The sequence below is a fragment of the Limanda limanda genome, chromosome 10 (genome assembly GCF_963576545.1).
Source record: "Limanda limanda chromosome 10, fLimLim1.1, whole genome shotgun sequence".
In the NCBI taxonomy this organism is placed as follows: domain Eukaryota; kingdom Metazoa; phylum Chordata; class Actinopteri; order Pleuronectiformes; family Pleuronectidae; genus Limanda; species Limanda limanda.
Window position 1 is genome coordinate 22,035,758 of NC_083645.1, and position 7,982 is coordinate 22,043,739.

General features: G+C 42.4%; 1 long non-coding RNA gene across 1 annotated transcript in view; it reads left to right on the top strand.

The window, feature by feature from the left end:
• Positions 1–6,151: 6,151 nt before the first annotated feature.
• LOC133012126 (uncharacterized) overlaps positions 6,152–7,982 on the top strand; it is a 2,212-nt gene continuing 381 nt past the window's right edge. The window contains exons 1-2 of the long non-coding RNA XR_009680794.1: positions 6,152–6,273; positions 7,403–7,982. The exon at positions 7,403–7,982 is cut by the window's right edge and continues 381 nt beyond it. This is a non-coding gene — a long non-coding RNA (uncharacterized LOC133012126). The remainder of the gene's footprint in view (positions 6,274–7,402) is intronic.

Below are 7,982 nucleotides of genomic sequence, written 5' to 3' on the forward strand. Positions count from 1 at the left end.
CAGGTTTCCTGTTGTTTTCCGAGTTAACAGAACAAAGGCTTTCATATAGATGAGAAGTGAACAAACACACAGAGATTACACTTCCCTCACGCTGAGAACAGTATGAACTTGCAGGGACTAACCACACACCAATGTCTGACTGTTGGAAATTTAAATACAGAACCATATGCTGCTGTATCCATATGCTTCTGTCACAGATTTCTCTTTTCTGGAGGAGCTTTCCACTGTATTTTGCTGTGCGACTGCAGGAATTTGCTCTATTTCAGACACAAGAGCAGAGCTGAGGCCGAGCGCTGATGCCGGGTGATAAGACCTGGCGAGCAGTCCACATTCCCAGTCGTCCACATTCCCAGTCCACGACCTGGTGTTGACCGGGGTCGAGATCAAGGCTCTGAGCACGGCGGTCGACTTCTTCCACAACAAACGTGAAAAACTGCACAGCCAAACCATTAATGACAGAGAAAGTCCAAAAGTATGAAGTCCACAGTAAACCATTACACCCAGTCTGCACAATACCCGGACCCTGAAACCTCACTGCAGGACCCACACTGCAGCCAGCCACCAGGGGGCAATCAAGATGACTTGGCTTCACCTTTAGGGAGCTGTCATGTCGTCCTTCTTTAAACACCTTCTATTGTCTGTATAGTTTGCAATAAGCCAACTTTATATCTACATAGGAAACTGTGGCTGGCTGCTTTATTCTCATATATATTCCCATAATTCACAGCTGGGCTTTTTGTAACGTGTTAAACCCTGAATATTTAGTGGAAATGTTTGTTTGCCATCATACATAAGTTGAATATTTGAATATTTCCACATTTTTTCTATATCGCTGACATGTCATCAATTCCAAACACCCTCACAGGAGATGCTAATGAAGTCAAAGTTCTGAATACAGATCTTTTCAACCAGGTGAGCCAATGAGGATGCAGCCAACACCTCAGCCTATAGTTGCACCTTTTAATAAAGCAATAAAAAGCAACGAGGTTGTGTCTGTTGCTTTGGCTTCGTCTAGAAATGACTCACATTTGCACATTTTTTGCCAGTTTTAGAATAAATCAGTGTTTTGAGGACAGGGGGGGGGGCAGCAGGTCTTCACCACCAGGAGCCAACATACCTCCACTGAACATCTACATCATCACGTTTTCCTCCACAGTTTTAAATTCCTATATGATTCCAATAAACGTGTGTCATGTTGTCGTGAGGCCAAGACAAGCTATTAAACAAACTTCTTCTCACAATAAAGTAACGACTGTAACTCAAGCAGCTTTTCCACTAACTCCAAACTGCACTCAGCCTCCTTTTTTAAGGCTCATCATAAAAAATAACTTCACCGCAAATGTTATTTTTCCTGCAGTTTCAAGTCACCAGTTTAACCCAGAGTTCCTTTACACCTTCCTTCCTCTATTTATTTGTCGAGTGATTAATGCATTTGTCTTTTCCGTCTATTTACCCTGCCATTCCAAACGTTATGGTTCTATACGGTGATTACATCATTCCGATGTTACACAAACTAATATGAACTAATATGAATCCAAACACTGTGTCGGGTGGTTCCTCCGTCGGCTGACTGGAATGAAGTTTTATTAAAACAAGCTTTGGACGCAGAGTGCGACCCATGTTGAGACATTAACGGGGGGGCAGCTCAGTGCTTCTAAATTGGCCCATAAAACAAAGTAAGACATAACAGAAACCTGAGTGTAATATAAAAAAAGAATGCTGAAATACATAGAGGCCGAGGGGAAGCTCTAAATCAAGTGATTAGGGCCTTTGCAGGAATGGTAAACAGTGTAAAAAATTAATGGGGCCCTGCTTGTGCTCGTGTGTGTGACTTCACCTACAGTTGTGCGCTTTCATGTGTGCGTGTGCACGTGAGGAGTAACAGGCTGTAAGTCATACGTGCACTCAACGTGAGGAATCTGTGATGTGGACCTGCAGCAGCCGGGGAGAACTTCAGTCCAGGTCTGTGATTTACAGGTGGACAAACACGAGGTAACTCAGGGTGTGTGTGTGTGTGTGTGGGTGGGGGGCATTTTTGTGTGTTAGCGTGGAAGAAAATACAGATAAAGAGAAATTTACGAGTTAACAAAGATTCTGTTGCTCTTAACACAGCGAAGGAAGCGGCCGAGGTAATTACAGTCTCAAAGTCCTGAACGTACTTTTCTGAATTAACTTATAAAATTGGAAAAATGTGTTGTTGGCCGTCGGGTCTTTGTTTTGGTAAAAGTGCAAGAAGACGATAAATCCTCAGCTGTGACATAGTGTATATGAATGATATGGTTCTGACCTGGATATGATTCTTGTATAATTATGGCCTGAACTAAATCAAGTCTTTCTTTTTAAAGAGGAAATAAAAGTTGTATATTTTAGTTTTTTAAACAGTAATTTTGCAGCCAACAACTATTCTTTATGTAAAGATTTAGTGGAGTGGAGGCGTCCAAGCGGGGGGGATGAAACGTGACGGATCCATTTGAAACAGTCGGCACAGCCAGCTGGATCGCTTTTGTGTTGGCGCTCTCACACAAGGGGGTGGGGGTGCATTTTATTCAGTTGTACTCCTGGTTGTGAGATGAGCTGCTGCTTGGTGAGAAACACAATCACAGAGGTGAGCGGTGGCAGGAGGAGCTGAAGACCAGGTCCTGATTCTGGGACATGAACATCACATACAACTGCAGGGACCAGTTTATATTCGGCCCATGTTTGTGATTGTTAGGCTAAAGATATTTGTTACTTTATTGCGTGTGGTGTCTCTTTTCGTTTTCACCTCTTCAATCTGTTGTTGGTCATCACGTTTTGAGTTAAAAGGTTTAATAAAAACCACAAAACACATCTGTGACTCATGATTCCTTTTTTGAATGTGTCACAATAAGAAGCTTAGCAACATCTTTTCTTCTTTATCAAGGACAATGGTTGCTACAATAACTTTAACCTCTCACCTTATTGGTCAAATTATTTCACTGTCCATCCATCTATCCATCCATCCATCCATCCGTCCAACATTATTTGTATTGCTTATCCTTTGAGGGAGCTTGAGCCAATCCCAGCTGACAGTGAGCAAGGGGCGGGTACAGCCTGGTCTGGTCGACAGCGAATCAGAAAGGGCTCACAGACAAACAAGCGTTCACACCTACAGACAATTAATAATTAACCTAACCACACTGCAGACATGACGAGAACGTGCAAACTCCAGAAGTTCCCCACCGGGATATGAACCGCAAAGATGGGAGGCGACAGTGCTAACCACTGAACCACCGTGCCACCCATCGTTTCATTAACTCCACTGAAATAACAAGCATCCATTCAAATTCAGGAAAGCAGCAATGAAACCTTTAAGTATGATATTAGCGCTGGGCTATCTTGGCAGCAAATAGACAGAGGTGGCAAAGTCATACTTTGGAGAATAAGAAATTGGCAGATAAAATAGAAAGCAGATGTCAGGAGAATAAAAGATAAATAAAAAAGACACAAAGTGAAACATGCTGAGAATCATTAAAAAGCAGAAAGGTCTTAAAATTGAAGTTTGCACCTAAACATTAATGTAAATAAAGTAAATCTGACGTCTGACTCAAATCCAACTCGTTTCAAAAGGCCACAGAAACATTGTTTGACTATTTGATTAAGAACAAAACTGTCGACAGTGATTGAATTTACAGTAAATCACTGAACAAAACAGGGTTACAACAAAGTTCAACACCTTTAACAGTGCAGGGGGGGGTAACAAAGTGTGAGCTATGTATGAGCTGAGTGTGAGAGGTGGTGGTGGTGGTGGTGTGGGGGGGCGGGCTCAGGACATGAGCTCATGACGGCAGCGTTACACTAAGTGCTCATAAAAAAAAACCTCTTTTCTCTGCATTACCTCAGTGTGAGGGAGAGAGAGACATTAAGGTAATAATACAACTGTTATTAAAACTTACACTTTTAATGGTTTAATAAAAACTATTGCTGAGGAGAGCAGAGGAAAACCTACCAAACAACACCTCTGAACGCCACCAGCTCCCACACACACACACACACACACGCACATATAGCAACACACACAATTTACAGCATCACTAAAGATACTAAACACAACGGTTGCGGTGCCAGAAGGGCCACACAGGCACAACTGGCATGTAAATACTCAACAGTCCAGCTTCTCCTCCCTCTCCTCATGGGAAGCTTTCCTCCTTTACTTGTTTCTTATGATGAACATGATGTTCACAGGGTCATCGCATCCACTTTATTTATTCAGGTTAGCCACATTGACGCATTGAAGCAAGAACTGAGCACAAGTAAAGAAAAACACAACCAGGAAATAAAAACAGAGAAACAGAGAAACAAGAAGGTTTAATTGGACTGAGAGTAGAAGGTGTGGGTTCATTATGATTTTGAATAACTCATGTTGGATGGATACGCATTATGCAGACCTTTATTATCTTATGTAAAATTCATTTGAAAAGGTTAAACATAGAGGAAATGTATTATGAAACAAGAAGGGCACTCAAAGAGCAAATTACCCTACTTGACCATGTTTAAGAAAGTGACAGTGGGAGCATGCACCCCCCACACAGAGGCTTGAGTTCTCCTGCAGCGCCCGCAGGTTCGATTCCGACCCAGCCCATTGCTGTGTGTCTTCCCCATTTCATGCTCGAACCGTCTGGTCATTAAAAGAAAACATATTAAAATAAAATAAGAATTCCTAGATCTGTCTTTATCTGGATCTACTCCAAAATCTAATGTGTTCCCCAAAATGTCATAGAAACCAGGTAGAAGTAGTTCTTGTGTTATCCTGCTAATTAACAAGCAAGCAGACAAAACATTGCGGTTTAAAACATAACCTCCTACATGAAGGTAATAATCTGAATTTCCATTAAATAAAAGATAGAAAAATGCATCTTCGATAAGTGTTGCTATAGTAGAACCAGGTGTTAATTTAAATCTAAATTGATTTAATATATTAACAAAGGCATGAACAAATTACACTCACACATTATGCATCTAAAGAGACTCACAACCAGGAGATCAGCTTCGACCACAACTTCTCTCTGTCATCAGCGACCCCCCCCCCCCCCCCCCCCCCCTCACTCCCATTACAACCTGCTGTCAGACTTTAACTGTGTCACCACTGAGCAGATCACTGCTGAATCGGACTCGCTCCCGGCTCAGGTCTGGTTCCACTCCGGCACATTCAGCTCCACCAGCGTCCTGCTGGATTCTCCTCTGTGCCACTCTGTGCTTTTACAGCTGGCTCCATCACATTACACTTTTTATTTTCCCAGTCTGGGGGCTAAATATCACCCGTTAGGTTAACTGGCCCCCATGGTGGCTTGGACCAATAACAATATATACGTGTGTGTGTGTGTGTGTGGGTGTTGGTGTGTGTGGGTGTTGGTGTGTGTGGGAATGTGCGTGTGTTTGAGTGCAGCGGGGGGTCAGGCTACCTGGCATCCAGATGTGGAACAAGGCGTTCTGCTTGAAACACAACCATTGTGTCCTAACAACTGTACGACTTGAGCGAAGCAGGCATTTCCTCTAATGGAGCTGATATCCGTCACCATGATGTGATGCTTGTCGAGCAGAATTTGTATTTGTGTACATTTCGATTCCTCAGACTAATAAAGGCTCCGGGGGTTTATTTTCTTGTATTTGACACAGCAGATGAAAAAATGTTGACATGTTTAGTTTTAAAAAATGATTTTATTTTGTTTTGATTCTTTGTTTAGGATGTAATAAGAAAAACACACAACAGAGAAGTAAACATCATCCTGACAGAATCCTGTTTTCACTGATAGATCCAGCTCAACAACATCTCATGAATAATACATCAGACAAGTCTTCAGATTGAACTCTGAGGTCGTGGTTGAACTTCAGAGGTTCACTGGGATTCAAAGACTTCACATATGAACCTGTGTGGTTCTCACGTCCACTATTAAATATGTTTTCCTCACATGTCACAGAGTTTTCTTATCTATAACAAGAATGGAAATGATCACACGAAAAGACTAAATCTCAAAAACACACGTATGTATTCTGAAAAATGGGAAGTAAATGCAAAGGATGCCAAAAGTCTCACTCCCCCCCTCTCTCTCTCTCTCTCTCTCTCTCTCTCTCTCTCTCTCTCTCTCTCTCTCTCTCTCTCTCTCTCTCTCTCTCTCTCTCTCCAGCCGTTTTCCATTATCAGTGCCCAAACCAGCTTGTTAAAAAGAGTGAAACTCAAACCACAGTTTTGAAAATTACAGAATTCCTTCATAAATGCCCAACCCTCCCGGCGGCTACACTGGGTTCAGGCTTGAGGTGAGCCCGCCATACTACAGCAGACAGACACACACACACACACACACACACACACACACACACACACACACACACACACACACACACACAGTCACACACACACGTACATTCCTACCTTACCAACAGTCGACTGTCAGAAAAAAAAAAAGAAAAAAGTGGACCACTGTTTGTAGTCATATTGATAAAAAAAAACAAATAAAACGTTTTCATTCAATGTCTTTTATCACATACACGTGTAGAACTGCTTTTATACAAATCTTTTCAAGATTGTCAAATTGTCAAATTGTCAAATTTCAACCCTTGCTGCTGCCAGTTGTAAAACATCTAAAGATGTGTAACAAGGGACAAACACACATATACCGACACGTGTGATGTCTTTAAAATGTGAACTGCATTATTTATCCAGCACATCAGGATCAGGTTTGATTCCAACATGCAACTGAAGGAAGGAGAGGCGGAGCTGCTCCTTCAGTTCTGTACCTCCAGGATAAATGGTTGGATTCCTACAGGGAGCATTTCATTTTAAACTCCAGTGTCCAGAGAAAACAATCACAGAACTTTAATTTAATTCAATTTACACTATGAAGGTGTGTGAGAAAACAAGGTGTTAGGAGGTCCCTGCTCCAGCCTGTAGAGGCAGTGCTAAGCACGGACTCGTCCAGTCAAACACCTGCAGGTCCCTTCTTAGCTAAGATTAAGATGATTGTCTTCCTGTGAGGACACTGACATCATTGACATAGTGCATTCCCTAACACACACACACACACACACACACACACCGGACACACACATCAACACTCGATACATATATACATGTTCATAGAAAACAAAAACAAGTTCTCACCCCCCCTCTTTCCTTCAAACTTTAACCAGAGCCATTTCCATTTCGCTGCTTAGCAACCAGTCCGACCTCCTTAGCAACAACAACCTAATCACTCATTTGACCTCAGCAGAATAAAAATGAATTATTTCTTCCTCGCTCTCCTTCTATCTGCTCTCAAGCCCTGTTATCACATTATGTAATATCTTTTTAACATGAATTTGTTACCTGAGGTGCTGCTTCAAAGCCATGTTATAGATTAATGCTGTTGTTTATGTTCTGCTGGTTAAAGCCTCTTCTTGCCCACAGCCCACCTGGACACTTCAGTGGATTTCTCCCGTTCCTCCACGTCTGAATTGGCAGAAAAACTGGGGCAGGAACGATGATGCTGAAGAAATCCCACTTTGTTGTTTCTGTGCAGCTGCTTTTTAATCTGCCTCATGTGTGCCGTCCCATCACCGAACCTGCGCCAACCTGGATAATAAAGTGTAATTATTCTCAGCTGCTCCCTCGTGTAAAAGTGTTAAATTGCTTGAGTCCTGCAGCGTTCAGCTCAGATCAGATTGTTTCTTTAGAGAATGGAGGTGGACAGCCAGTCCCTCTCCTCACTACACTGAAGTTGTGTAGTTGACACAGAGATAAAGCGTTTGATGCTGGACTCAGGAGTCAGAACGGACCAACACCAAACCACCAGTGCTTCACACACACACAGGCGGCTCAGCTTCACGCTCTGTGAGTTATTCTATGTTTTGCTTCGGAGGGAAATTGGTGCACTTTGGCCATAATTGTTTCAAAACTGCCGGCTAATTATGACCTTTTGAAAACAAAGTGTACAGATTGAATGTGACATTCTGCTGCGCCTGCAGAATATAAACGCCCCGGTGCACTG